Genomic DNA, 15647 nt, shown 5'->3' with positions numbered 1-15647 from the left:
ACATAAAGCTTCGATCGCTAGCAGTGTGACTCTGACGTGCTGTACTGTATGTTTGTAAGTTTTCTCCCCAACAAACACAACAATGTCGACAAAACATCGTCACCGGCGGGTGCCTTTGGTTTCCTTCTATAACACTGGACTTATTTTTCTACAAGACTTTGAGAGTGTTCAAACAAGAGAGAAAAGTGTGAAAATGTTCATGCCTGCCTGGGAAAAGTGTATAAAGTGTGTAGTGAGGGGTTTTACAGCCTTAAAACATCTATAATAATTGTAAAAAATAAAGTTGGCTACTTCATGGATTTCATCTATCAGTGACTCCTGCGATAAACGAGGGACCACTGTATATGGTCATTAATCACACCAGCACTCAAACCACTTTCTGAAACAGCAAGACTCTAATAATTTTCTTATCAGAGACATTACTCACTCTTAAATAAGCAAGCCTTGATACGTGCGTCATAAAAAACGTACTGGATTTCTCCACAAATGTTCAGTATGTCCCATCATTATTTATTTTCCTGTGTGCAGATCCCGTGGAGAAAACAATGTTGTGGTGAGCTGTTCAGGATTAATTCTAAAGTGTGTGAAGTGTGAAGTGGTTTGGATCTGTCAATGCCCTGTGGAATATCGCTCACTATCATAATGAACAATAAGCTCATTTTTAACTTTGTTTCTTGAAAGGATATATTTTGCAAACTCTTGAGTCATGAGTTCTGTAGCTGCGTCTTTGGCTCAGTGAATTTGAATATCTTACTTTCACAGCTGTCTGTTGCTTATCTCTGCTCAGATATAGCGTTCTCATTTCTGGTTTTTTAATCAGTATAAAATGGTTTGTAAGGAACTTACAAAGCAGTTTCACCACTGAGCACCATATATGGTTAGTCTTTCTTTTACAGGCATTTATCAGAAATGCATCATCACTACCAGTATGAAGACAATGACTGCAGCGCTATTTGATCAGAATATGTTGTCTTTATATTGCTTGTTTTATGCTAGCATCTTCTTGCAATTGGGGCCTTCATTTGTTTCTCTATTTGGCTCCAGGAAGGAAACTATAAAATACTACAAGGTCAAATATCAACCATGGCTTTCGCTCTAGCATCCACATCACATAGACTATCTAGTCTTTTTATGCGGTACATGATCCCAGTTGTAGCAGAGTAACAAGCACATTACACATTTTAAGATTACTTTGATGCTTTTTTTTCTGATTTTGAAGTTTTCTCAGGTGTATGTTCAGGACAATTACTGGAAGCCACATTTCCTTACCCTTACCTCTAATGAATCTCTGTAGCCAATAAAGGCCCAAATACAGCTGCCCTCAGTTCTTATAACATACCAAAAGTTTGTCATGGCCTGAGGCATCTCATAGTAACGTGAAAGGTATCTTTCCGCATCCTTATGAGATGCTCCAGATTCCCATTTGAAAACAACCGAACGCTGCTCGCAGCAGTAACACACACTTGGAGCAGAGGCTCCTAACATTAACTCTATCCATAACTTTAACCTTAACCCTATCAGGTAGTGTTTGTCAAAGCGATTCATGATTAGAACAAAAAACACATTTACATGTATAGATTCATTCCAAACGGCTCTCATGCCTCCAAACGCATACTGATGACTTGTCACATAGCATCGTTACCTGTTGGGATGAGAACGTGTTGTTTCCAAAGCACCACAAATTGGGGTGTCTGTAGCTCAGGTAGGAAACCTACTAATCAGAAAGTTACTGGTTCAATCCCCCTCTGCTCCAGCCTGCATGCCAAATATCCTTGGGCAAGATGCAAAACCCAAGTTGCTCTCCGATGCATCCATCGGGAGGATGAATGTGTATTAATGTTAGATAGAAAGCACTTACAGAGAAAAAAAAGAAGTGATTGGGTGAATGAGGCAAGTTGTAGAGAGTAGAAAGGTTTTATATAAGAACCAGTTCATTTTTATATTTCAGATTTATTTTCAGTTTTCTACTTTTTACATGTAAGATTGATGTACATGTATCACACCTAACTCGGTGACAGCAAATTTGAACAACTGTAATCATTTTTTTCCGGCATCTGAAATATTAGTTTAGTTTGGGGTTGTTGTTGTTTTTGTTTCCTTTTGGCTCCTGATATTAGTCAACTACTATTTGTCAATGTTGAATAATGATAAATGAATTATCTACAGTTGCCTCAAAGCGGTGTATAATGCAATTTCACCAGCTGAGACCGCATCCTTTTTTTAGGTTTGATAGCATTTTTAGTAGATAATGGCAGATGGCTTGAGCATGAATTTAAGCTGCAGTTTGGGGAAGGTCACAGAGGGGACAGCCAGCGACTCCTGAGCTGTGCAGATCCCTGAGTGCTAATGAGAAGTAAACGAATTGGAAAAAGGAGGGAGTGCGGGGCTCAAAAGCAAGAACATACAGCTTGTAGTGCTGAGTGAAAACAAATATGTTCAAATTATACATTTTCACAATTTATTATCAAATGGTCAGAATTTCAAAGTAGTTTTACATGACGCCATGGACCTCCATCTCTCTGGCTCAAAGACAAAGGCCAAGAGCAAGAAAAAAACAAGAGGATGCAATGACAGAAGAAGCTGTGTCAACACACAGCTTCGATGGAAATGATGATGCAGCTTCAATAAGTGGTGCAAAAGTTAACATGAACGGTGCTCTGAGCTGAAACTGCTTTGCAGCTCCCAAAAAAGTTGATTCTGAAAACGTTACATCCAGATGAAGAGAATCAAAGTTTTCGTTACATGGATGATTGAGCAGCGTTTGATTAAATGAACAATAACTGCTCTTATTTGAATAGAGGAAAAAAATGAGTACAACATAATATCTGAACAGAGATATATCGGACCATGAAAGAACTTTCTGCAGCCATTAACAAACACCAGAATAAACACCCCGAGGCTGCTTTTATTGTTGCTGGCGACTTCAACCACACCAACTTAAAGACAGTCCTCCCCAGATTCCACCAACATGTCTCCTGCCACACCAGAGGAGACAAGACTTTAGACCATGTGTATTCCAACCTGGCTGGAGCCGTTTCTGGTCACCACCCAGAAACGGATCACCATGTACCCCAACCAGAAGCCTTGGATGAACCGGGATGTTCGTCTCCTCCTGAAGGCCCGCAACACCGCCTTTAGGTCAGGAGATGCACACGCCTACAGCACAGCCAGGGCTAATCTAAAGAAGGGCATCAAAAAAGCCAAACACCATTATAAAAAGAAGGTAGAAGAACACTTCTCCAACTCCAACCCCCGACGCATGTGGCAAGGACTCCAGACCATTACAGACTACAGGACCACCAAACCCTCCCCCGCATCCTCTGATGTCTCCTTCCTCAACGAGCTCAACAACTTTTATGCTCGTTTTGAGCGAGGGAACCCCACAACCACAACCAAAGCAGACATGACGCCAGACCACCAACCTCTGACTCTCTCCCCCACCGATGTAGGAGCGGTGCTGAGCAGGATCAATGTCCACAAGGCTGCAGGTCCCGATGGCATCCCCGGGCGTGTTCTCAGAGCGTGTTCTGGGGAGCTTGCAGGAGTGCTCACAGACATATTCAATCTGTCCTTGGCCCACGCTGTGGTACCGGCCTGCTTCAAATCCACCTCCATCGTCCCGATACCCAAAAACTCCAACCCATCTTGCCTCAATGACTACCGCCCAGTAGCACTCACCCCCATCATCACTAAGTGCTTAGAGCAGCTGGTCCTAGCACACTTCAAATCCTGTCTCCCCCCCACCCTGGACCCCCACCAATTCGCATACCGCCAGAACAGGAGCACAGACGATGCAGTCTCCATCGCACTGCACTCTGTCCTCTCACACCTGGACAACAACAACACCTACGCCAGAATGCTGTTTATAGACTTCAGTTCAGCATTCAATACAATCCACCCCTCACAACTCATCAAGAAACTGACAGACCTGGGCATCAGTTCCCTCATCTGCAAATGGTTACTGGACTTCCTGACCAACCGCCCCCAACATGTCCGGCTGGATAACCACTGCTCATCTACCATCACAATGAACACCGGTGTACCACAAGGCTGTGTGATGAGCCCTTTCCTCTACTCCCTCTTCACCCACGACTGCAGACCTGCTGATGGTTCCAACACCATCATTAAGTTTGCAGATGACACCACGGTGATTGGCCTCATCAGTGACAACGATGAGGCCGCCTACAGGGAGGAAGTGGATCGTCTGGCTGAGTGGTGCGACAGAAACAACCTGCTGCTTAACACCGAGAAGACCAAGGAGCTCATCGTGGACTACAGGAGGAATGCTGACCCACATCCACCCATCCACATTAAGGGGACGGCTGTGGAGCGTGTGAGCAGCTTCAAGTTCCTGGGAGTCCACATCTCCGAGGATCTCACCTGGACGACCAACTGCTCCAAGCTGGTCAAGAAGGCTCATCAGCGCCTCTTCTTCTTGAGGACTCTGAGGAAGAACCACCTGTCCTCAGACATCCTGGTGAACTTCTATCGCTGCACCATCGAGAGCATCCTGACCAACTGTATAACAGTCTGGTACGGGAACTGCTCTGCCTCGGACCGGAAGGCGTTGCAGAGGGTCGTGAAAACTGCCCAGCGCATCGCCGGAGCACCACTTCCTGCCATAAAAGACATCTACAGGAAGCGGTGTCTGAAAAGGGCTGGGAAAATCATCAAAGACCCCAGTCACCCATCACATGGACTCTTCACCCTCCTGCCCTCTGGGAGGCGCTACAGGAGCCTCCGGACTAAGACCACCAGGTACCGGAACAGCTTCTTCCCCACAGCTGTCAGACTCCTGAACTCTGCCTCCTGACATCTGACCCCACGTTAAACTCATGGACTGAACATACACACACCCACAATGGACAACTGTACCCTCAAACACACAATAATAACATGGACTGAACCACCACTCACAACCACTAGCACTTTATATAGCCTCTGTAGAAACTATCTACACCCTCACTTATCTTAACTGCACTACTGTATAGCTCTGTGTAAATAATCATTCTGTACATTCGATAATCTTTAACCCTACAACTGTTTACAACTTGCATAGTTCACATTTCTGTATAGCTGTATATCTCAGATTTCTGTAAAGTTATTTATTTCATATTCTGTATAGTTTTTCATATTTATATCCTGTTCATAGCCTGTACATAGCTTGTACTCACTACAGCCTGTACATACTTATAGTTATAGAATATTCACAACATACTTCATACCGTGTACATTATAACATACCATAATAGACCCATTTCTGTAATATACTTACATATCTATACTATTGTTAATATATATTGTAATATATCTATATCACTAAAGCACTTCTGGATGGATGCAAACTGCATTTCGTTGCCCTGTACCTGTGCATGTGCAATGACAATAAAGTTGAATTCTATTCTATTCTATTCTATTCTATTCTATATAACATGTGCTAAATTAACATTCACTGAGCCAGCCACTTGTTTGCATGAGATCTGAGACACTGGAAGCAGCAAAACAGCTTGTAACATGTTGTTATGTTTGATTCAGGTGGACTAAAGAGTCTAATATGGGTAAACTATTAATGATATCAATAAATGAAAGACTGCAGTCCACTTTAGCTAACTAAAGATCCAGAGGAGGCAGAGCATTAACAAGAACACTGTCAGTGTCTGTGTGTCATGGTTCTGGGTCTTTGTCCCAGAGTTTTGTGTTGGTGGACTTTTGAATGTTGCTTCATCATTATTGTTGTGTTCTTATACTGACTGAAGTTTCCTAGTTTACTTTTCCTGCATTCGTGAATTTTCTGATTATTGTTTTTTCTGTGTCTCCTGTGGATGTCAGTCTTGTTGTCACGTAATGTCTGTCATAGAGTTCGTCTCTGTGTTCTGTCCTCGGCGTCCCCTTAGTGTCCCCAGCCCGTCTTGTGTCTCCCTCTCTTTGTGTCTTAGTGCTGTCTCTGGGTTTTTGTCTCCTTTACCTGTTTCCAGTGTCCTTCTCTTTGTGTGTTGTCCTTGTCTCCTCAGTCCGTCGTGTGTTCCCATGTTTGTTTATTTCCATCCTAGTGTCAAGCTCATGTGTCCTTATCTCAGTCTGTGTTCGTGCTACTTCTTGTCTTATTTTGATAATCCTAGTCTGTGTTCCCATGTTTGTCCACTCCTGGATCACCCCTCAGTGTATATACTGTATCTGTTTTCCTCTGTCCTTTGTCAGAGTGCCTGTTCACCTACCCCCTGTGTCTCCATATTCCCAGTGTTCAAGGTTTCCAAGTGTTTTCCCAGTTTAGGTTTTCATGGTTGGTTCTGTTTGCTACTCAGCCAGAATAAACAGCTCGCTCTTTTTAAAAGTAGGCTCCAGAATGGATGATGGCATGTTCGCATGTCTTTATGCAACACTGAGTGTGCTGAACTAAAGGTAGGCCTAGTTTCATTTTCATGGTCATTATTATCAAGACAATGATTACGCCTTATTCTGATTATTTCTCCCTTTTGGAGGTGTAACGTTTACATGAGGGGTGTAGGAACATTTCCCCCTAAATATTTTTAGATACATTTTTGTTGAAGTCACAGTTTTTGTCGTATTGATGATGCAGCTAGAATAAGTGCTTTTAAATAAAAGAATAACCATTCAAAGTGCTCAGTGGTGAAACTGTAACTCTTTCAGAGTTTGACAGCTGGACAAGTGATGCCGTATTTAAAGAAACATGAGATGAGTGCAGCATATTATCTGAACAGAGACCATTCAATGAGCAAGAATAAACACTGAAAGAGAAACACTTCACTGTTGATTATCATATGAAGTCTAATGAAAGCTGTTAATCTGTTAATATCCTGTTAATCTGCAAATACAGAACATGCGACTTTAAAGCATCCAGCAAAGTGATAACTGTCCTCTGCCCACTAAGTAGTGACTCTACAAAAGATTATTTTCAATATCATCTTTATATTATATTTAGTTATTCTCCAGCGCAACAATGTAAGGAGCTCTGTGATTGGTTAGGAAAGGACAGACTGGCCACCTGGATTTTTCTTCACTGCACATTGATCCATAGCTTTGCTCTGTAAAGGCTAACAAAGTGCTTTTGCTTTACAAAGACATTCAGCGTCGGTATTCACTCTTTTAAAATGCCACTGAACACTGGAGTGAAATGGAGCCCTGATCCTCAGAGTTTTATTGTTGCTAACATTTCTTATAGATAGCACAGATAGTGCCCCACTGCAGTAATCACTCATGTCTAGATATTCCTGTCAAAAAGGAGTTTTTCCTCCCCACTGTAACATGGCAAACATAGCAAACGAATAATCCAGCTGAAGCTTCAGACAGCCGTCAGACAGTGAAACACTGCCATCTGCTGGACTCGAATAACACAGACGCTGCTTTGACGGGTGAGGGAGTTTCAACAAGTCTGCAACGACTCAAGCATCAAACTACAGAACTATTATAGCGGACATGGTGCTCTAATGACTGCTTCATTAACGCAGGTCAGAAAGGATCAAACATATCAATAAATTATAAAACACAAAACGTCTCTTATTGCCCAGGGCTCAGGAAGTGAGTGTGTTCCTTATAGCCTATTAAACCTTAGCAGGTTATTTTGATGTGTTACAGATGAAACAGCTATCCAGTAACATTTAGCTACAAAAATGCTTTTTTATAATTACTTTTTTACAGCTTCGCACTTTTACACAAGTTTTATCATCAGTGTCACAATGGCTGCTGCTAAAATTGAGTACAAGATATTTGTTGGCCTGATTAAAGGTCTTGATGCGTGCTCAATCATCCAGGGAAGTAAATCTCCAAAAGTTGATCCTGTTCTTCTGGACGTAGCGTTTTCAGTCAGAGAAACCAGCCGACTGAAGGAACAATGGGCTGGGAGGTCAGTTCCTTAATCATGATTATGCAAATTCTCATGACCATTGATCAACAACCACTGATCAATGGTCTTGAGTACCATTCACAGAGAGTTGGAGAACGGCTGCAATCACAGCATTGTAAGATGGTGACAGATGTACCCTTAGGCCCCCTCCTTGATTCAGAGAGGGTCTTTCCCTTTTCACGTAAATGGCCTCCTTGACTCCGCCCTCAAACCAGCGTTCATTGCAGTTATTGTTGACAATCACATTGTATCGTGTAACCATCCAGCTCACATATTCAATGTAAATGATTTGTTGAACTCAAGACATGATGAATATTCCTGCATTAAAACACATCCAGCCTAGTGTTCTCACTCTCCCTAAATGGATCTGTTACATTAGTGATATGTGGGAGTTGTGTTTCAGTCTTTTCCACATGAGGACATTTACATTTAGTTTTTGCTTTACTGATGAGTGGCTGGTTAACCTGCAGTGGTTGAAGTATGTGTCGGTCGTCTGGAAGAGTAGGTGTAGAAGACGTCTTTAATGAATGTAATGCTCTGAAGGTGTCAGTGATTACTGTGAATTCATTATAAAAGTGGATTTCAGTGAATAAAGACAGGCCCTCATGGTGAAGCTCAGGTGTCCATAAAGTGTAACAGGAGAGCTGTGTCATACTTTCAGAGATTTTACATGAGCCAGTCTTTCAAAAATTACATAAATAAATAATTCATTCATTCATCCACAGAAAACACAATGCTCATATCTGAAAGTAAACTCTGATATATATCCCCGACTAGAGTTACTACTAAATAAAGGATCGCCCCAAAATGACTAAATATATAAAGACACTCTCCAGAAGAAGTTAAAGGGATTTTATTTATTGTACAAGCAATATCTTCATAAGAATTACAAATTCTGCAGACATATTACCTTCTTACTGAACCTGAATAACTCACACACAGACGTGTCTGCTGCTTATCTTTGTTCAAACATGATGTTTTATCTTCTCTTCAAAACACATTACTCATCTTTCTGGCATCGTGTTACATGACAACACCTGCATTCTACCTGTGTCATTGTACCACAAAGACAATGATTGCAACACTGTGCTTGCAAAATAGAAGAAATAAGACGACCAGCAAATACATCAAAGATGGTAAAAGTGATTCCATCTTTGTGTCTCCTCCCATTGTTTCCCCAGTCTGTCTAGTTCCCATATTCCCAGGACACCGCTGGACAACAAGTGGGTATTCCAAGACTGAGAGACAGCCAGAGTTGGCAAAAGATCAGACATTCTTAAGTAGAAGTAAAAATACTATTGTTCCAGTGAAAGTTAAAGTACTGATTCAACTTCATTACTCAGCTAAAGCAAAAAAGTACAGGCTCGAAGCGCTTACAGAGAAAAGCATACAACAGAATGCTGATGGCGGCAGTAACACACACTTGGAGGAGAGGCTCCAGCCGTCCATTCCAGCCCTATCCCTAACATTAACTCTAACCATAACTTTAACCTTAACCCTATCAGGTCTTGTTTTACAAAGCGATTCATGATTAGAACAAAAAACACATTTACACATACCGATGATTTGTCACATAGCATCGTTACCTGTTGGGATGAGAACGTGTTGTTTCCAGAACACCACAAATTGGGGTGTCTGTAGCTCAGGTAGAGCAGGAAACCTACTAATCAGAAAGTTGCTGGTTCAATGCCCCTCTGCTCCAGCCTGCATGCCAAATATCCTTGGGCAAGATGCTAACCCCAAGTTGCTCTCCGATGCATCCATCGGGAGGATGAATGCGTATTAATGTTAGATAGAAAGCACTTACAGAGAAAAAGCATAGAAAAAAGTGAGTGCATGAATGAGGCAAGTTGTAGAGAGTAGAAAGGTTTTATACAAGAACCAGTTCATTTACCGTTATATTTTAGTTTCATTTTCAGTTCTGTACTTTTTACATGTAATATTGATTCATTAGATTGACTACATGTATTAGACCTAACTTGCTGACAGCAAATTTAAACAACCGTAATAATTTATTTTCAGCGTCTGAAATATTTATTTAGTTTGTTTTTTGTTTTCTTTTTGGCTCCTGATATTAGTCAACTACTATTTGTCAATGTTGAACTAATAATGAATCTAAGAACAGCTATTTGTCACGGTTGGCCAGCGTCAACCGTGGGGATGTGAGGAAGGAGGAGCCAGGCACGGAGCTCTGAATGCAAGCAGTGCGTTTATTTACAGTGAATGGAAAATAACAATAAATCTGCAGTGCGTTCCCGACTCCCGTGAAATGTCCTCTTCCCAGTGCTAGTGTTCCTTGTCTCCGCTCCTCAGTGTCTGAGCACCCCGTGCTCGCTGCCCTCTCGTCTCCACGCTTCTCCTGGGGAGATAACAAACAGGCAGCCGTAAGACACATACAATGCGGCAGACTATCCGTACTGACTGGCCGAGAGACTAACGTGAAGTCACGCAATGATCCAGCATCAGAGAGAGCGCCACCGCATTCTTAAGTAGCTCCTCCGACAAGGCTTGATCAGCTGTGTGATGGTCTTCAGGTGTGGCCAACCACCTGGCAGGGCCACACCCACCAGGCCTGAAGGTGCCTGTAAACAGGTGCTCTCAGAAACTCCGGCATCCACACACACACACACACACACACACACACACACACACACACACACACACACACACACACACACACACACACAGATATACCTGCAAGCAGGGAGAACGAGGGACAGCACACCAAAAACACACATGTCCATAACTGCTGGGTCGTTTAGACTCCTGAGCTGTGCACGAGGGGTCGACCACCCACTGGAAGGCCGGGCACTTGTTTTCAACCGTAATATACCTGATGTGCTCAGGTAACCTGTAGCGCCATGAAACCACTGTCACACCAGGGCGCATAAAAAATGATGCTTTAAGAGACTGATGGGATCGGGCAGCAGGGAAAACATCCACAAAATGCTACTTTCAGTTTTTAAGTAGAGTCATTACATGCTTGTTAAAAGCAAACTCTCATATAGTTTTTAATGTGCTTCTTTCATTACAATGACTAGATAAAGAATGTGGCACTGTCTCTATTTAACACTGGCTACCCCAAAATGTTTCCAAACCTTCAACCGTAACTTTCACTGAGAGATTTTTAGATACGGTTATTGAAGCTGTGGGATTAATTTTTTAAGTAACACGAGACGAGAGGCAGCAGCATACACACAGAGCATCAGTGATAGAAAGCTAGGCTAACATAGGGTAGCTACCTGTTCAAGGAGAAACATGTATAGGCCCATCTCAAGTGCCAGTGAACATCTAAATGATTCAGGGAAGACTTTGGAGAAAGTGCTGTGGGGAGATGAAACGAAATTATGTGGCTTTAACTGACCTTTTGAAATAGGAGTGTGATGCAAAAAATAGCATCCCTGCAGTCAAGCAGAGAGATGAAAACATTATGATGTGGGCTACAGGACGACTTAGTCGGGGTTCCAAGCAGTCAGGAAATGTGACATCGTCAGACTGCAGGCCACGGATTGGCTTTTGTCTTTCACTAAAATCAAAACTGCAGTTTTTTTAAAACCCTGCAACAAGGCAAATAGCTGCACAACACCGTGGTTTCCAAGTGTGACAAAAAGCCACAGATACATCATCGCTGCGACGTCTTCCTTTGTTGTGGCATTCGTGTTGCTCATAAATGACAACATGGACATCGGGCCGCTTTGCTGTAATGACCCCACGCACATTAGGTGGTACTTGATTGTAATGGAAAATGAGTCACAGCAAGCTGATCTGAGTATGTACTAATGGAGAAGTGCTATAAGATCACGGAGTGGTCTAGTCAGTCTCCAGACATCAGTACTGTAGAAAATCTGTGGAGGGAGCTGAAGTTTCAACTTTCCAAGTGGCAGTCAAGAAACTTACAGGATTTAGAGAGTTTCTGTAAGGAGCAGAGGGTTAATGTTTGTGTGTCCTCACTGTAAAGACTGCAGGTTACTGGAGCGTGTCGTGTCATGTTTCCTGTTGCTCTGAGGTGCATCCAACAAATACACAAATCATTTACCACTAATAATAACACCTCCCCCACTTAAGTGTGTTCAACAGGAAGCTAAAGACTGGTGCTGTTAAAGTGTTCAAAAAACAGCAGGAGCTCGGTGTGAGGCCACAGTGGGCCAAAAAACACAAGATGACCTCCAGCAAGGACAAAATGTATCTGGACGTCTCTGTGAGCATCTGTCTCACTGTGTAAGTGTAGCACAGTGTCTGTGTGTGCATGGCTGGGCAAGAGAAACAGCACAACTGAAAGCCAGCACTCAGACGAGGACCCGGTGCATCGTCTGTCTCATCTCAGCCAGTTTACTTACAAACTCTTTAAGTTTGAATTTTAAAGCCGACAATGTGCACAGGGCAGTGATATTTAAAATTAAGGTAAACTATTCCAATCTCTGCAGCCCCAATTGTGTATCACACACACACTAAGTTCTCCTCCTGCCTTCAGCCCAATGACAAATAGAGCCGCAGAATTTTGCTGCTGTGTAATTAAATTGAGACGTGGGGTCAAAATTCCCACCTAGATTGAGTGAGATGAAATAGAAATCGGCTCTCCTCTAACTGACTTTATAGAAATAATTACAGAAGCTGCATTTATAACTGTTATTAAATAACAGCAGCACACGAGAACTAAAGTGTAATCCCAGCACATTTCGCTTCGCTTGCACTGATTCTTTAGAGATGACGACCGTGGTGGGTAATTAAGGGCAAACAATATACAAGTGGCGTGAAAAATGGAGGCTGCATTACCTTTCCAAAGCTTCCTTTCCCGATGGCCCGCAGTATCTGGAAGTGGTCAAAGTTTACTGTGGAGAAAATGAGAAGCAGTTAGTGAGAACGTGTCAGTTTGAGCTGAGCTATAAAACAGGGAACATGACATGTACAGCACTGTGCAAAAGTCTTGAGCCATCCCTCATTTGCTTCCAGGGATCCGGACTTCCCTGTAATCTTTAAAGTGGTATTAAGGAATAGCTCTCCAGGCTTTTTAAAGTGTTTCTGATTTTTAATCCAGGGCTTGTATTTGACCACTTTTTGTCTGTTAAGACCCTTCACACTAATCTCTGAAACATTCAAACATAAACAGACACCTAAGTCACGGAAAGGACCAGAAAACTTAACAAAGAACCAATTTTAAATTGTATCTGTACACATTTACTTGCAGCCTATTGCAAAAAAACAAAAGCCCACATCATTTGTTCTCACTTCTTTAGTTGAAGAATGCAGTTAATAACACCGTTAACACAGACTGACCTGGCAAAACACGAAAAAATAAGGGGGTGGTTCAAGACTTTTGCTCGGTACTGTATGACAAATGCAAATGTGCACTTCACAATGTATCGCTGCACTTCGGCAGTACTGTGAAGATTAAATGTTTTTTCCTTCCCGATGCATGTGAAAGGTTAAGACTTACATCTCCAAATGTACTGGAACTGATTTGAACCAGAGGACTCAGCCACACTGTTACTATGTACTGCATAAACACGTTTACCGATGAAGGTAAAGCAGACGCTGTCCTGACTGTGTGGCTAAATTTTGTGCTGAAAGCATCAAATCAATTGAATATGATTAACTTGCTATGAGAGGTTTTTACTCCAAGTGTGACTTTTTCTGGCTTCATACACCTTTCAGGGTCAAATTCAAGCACTTTGTAAGCACGTTTAATGTCCATTTTCAACATTTTCCAGCACATTACCATAAAAAGGATGCATATTTCACTTCGCATCACCTGAGTAAGACCACGTGAAAGGCCAAATGAATAAGTCTTCTCATCAGATATTGATGCTTCTTTCTTATGTGACACAAAAAACAGGAGGAGACAGATCTTTGCTTGTGTTGTTTTTTAAGTTCATTCATTCAAAACTAACTGTAAGACGCTTAACTACATTGCAGTCTGTGTTATTGTTGTAGACCTAATTATCACCTTTAAAGTGTTTGTGCTAATAACATCATGTAGAGTAAGACAGGCATAGAGAACAGCACTGACTGGGAGAGGCTTTGAACACATGACATACTCAGATCAATTCAACACTTTAGACTTTAAAAATGCACAAGCGTCTTTCAAAAACCCATTTATTTAATCTATCATCATTGATATTATTATGTACAGTTAGAATGTACTGTTCATCTCCCTTAAATAAACAGGCAGCCTTAAAGTGTGAAATAGTCACTTGTCTACTGTCTCAGTGGCTGATAGTGCCCCACAGGCCTCAATGTCAGCTCGAAGCCATTATGTTTCAATTGTTTAATGATAAACAGATTTTGAATGAAAGCGAGGAAACTTCGCTAGCACAAAAAAGTGCCTATTCTTTCTTCCCATATGGTTCAGTCATATTACCGTCATTTCCCCCTAAGCTGTTCCCAAAGACACCAGGTTAATACTTGAAAAGGCTGCAGCGATACACAAAAATATCATCAATATTCTGTTTACTTGGTGACAACGTCGCTTTTAGCCTTCAATCAGAAAGCCTGACGTTGGCTAGTTAAGCATCGGGCTAACGTTTAACGCTTTCACTTGAGGGAAGTAACTCGTATTACTGCTACTGCTGTGTAATCTTGGTTCAATTCACAGCATATTCTACAAGTTACCCTGCAATAACTAACTGTTAGAATAGCGCCACCGTATTGTATCGCACTGAGTGCACTTCAATCCTTTATCCCGCGAGTTTGCTAGCTAGCAAAATAATAATACCAATTTTAAACAAATAACATGTGTAACGTACACACTCGAGGAAATTATTTACTAGTACTTACGCAAACTCCCCCGTTGTGAAAACGTACAAATCCTTCTTGTATTTTTCGTTTTCCAGCAAACACTCATTAAAACGGCCTCCAGGCACATTAGCGCACTCACCCCCGACTGATCAGGGAGGGGGTGGGGGGTCACACATTGAAACAGACTAACGTGCAGAGGTACAGCCCAGGCAGACAAATGTTGCTTTTAGACTTTGCGACTCGTTTTATTTCTCTATCTGATAAGAAAACTATTCAATCAGATAGTTCTTTGTGGTGAATGAAATACGGTTACAGTTTCAAGAAGTTTTAAGCACCAAATCCGAAATCCAAGCACTGCAATACTAAAATCCAATTCAATTTCTTGTTTGCTCCGAAATCTACGACATGACTATATACAGAAAAGCTTGACATGGTATGCAAAAAAAACCCCGAAGACAATACAAATACAAATACATGAACAAAAAATGTTTTAACTGTCAGTTATGTCATTTTAAAATTTTCCAAAACTAACATTTTCTTTGATTGACTGATATTAAATTGATTAGGGTCAAGTTTACTGTGAACAATATTACACAAGCAAGCACGTGTGCGCATGCGCACATATTAGAATCCCTTCGATCGCTTCTCATATGTGCGCATGAGCACATATTAGAATCGCTTCGATCGCTTGTGACGTGGTAACTTTGCTTTGATCCTTTCTGACGTCATAACTTTGCTTTGATCCGAAAACCTATAAATAGGAGCGCTCACCTGTTACTTTATGCTTAACGGACGTTGACCTGCAGCAACTAAAACCCTTTTGAGAAGATTTGAGAGCAATTTACGAGAGAAACCAAAACAAGTTCAGTTTTGTTTCTCACCAATTCACAGCGCAAACTTTACACCATGTCAGCCAACCCATCCTTCGGCTCAGATGAGCTTGGAATATCTAAAGGGACCATTTTGGGAGATCACCACATGGTGGAGGCTTTTCTTGGAGAAGGAAGCTTTGGTGTTGTAACCAGATGTCGCGATACAAAAAACAACAAAA

General features: G+C 41.8%; 1 long non-coding RNA gene across 1 annotated transcript; it reads right to left on the bottom strand.

Annotated features, from left to right (window-relative positions):
- Window positions 1-10051: 10051 nt before the first annotated feature.
- Window positions 10052-10555, bottom strand: LOC145424300 (uncharacterized). The gene is made up of 2 exons (XR_013905329.1): window positions 10300-10555; window positions 10052-10220 (listed from the first exon to the last, which is right to left on the bottom strand). It is a non-coding gene; the product is annotated as an uncharacterized LOC145424300 (long non-coding RNA).
- Window positions 10556-15647: the final 5092 nt, after the last annotated feature.

This window comes from Astatotilapia calliptera, chromosome 23 (assembly GCF_964374335.1).
Source record: "Astatotilapia calliptera chromosome 23, fAstCal68.1, whole genome shotgun sequence".
NCBI classification, from domain to species: domain Eukaryota; kingdom Metazoa; phylum Chordata; class Actinopteri; order Cichliformes; family Cichlidae; genus Astatotilapia; species Astatotilapia calliptera.
This window is presented reverse-complemented; position numbering and strand designations above follow the sequence as displayed.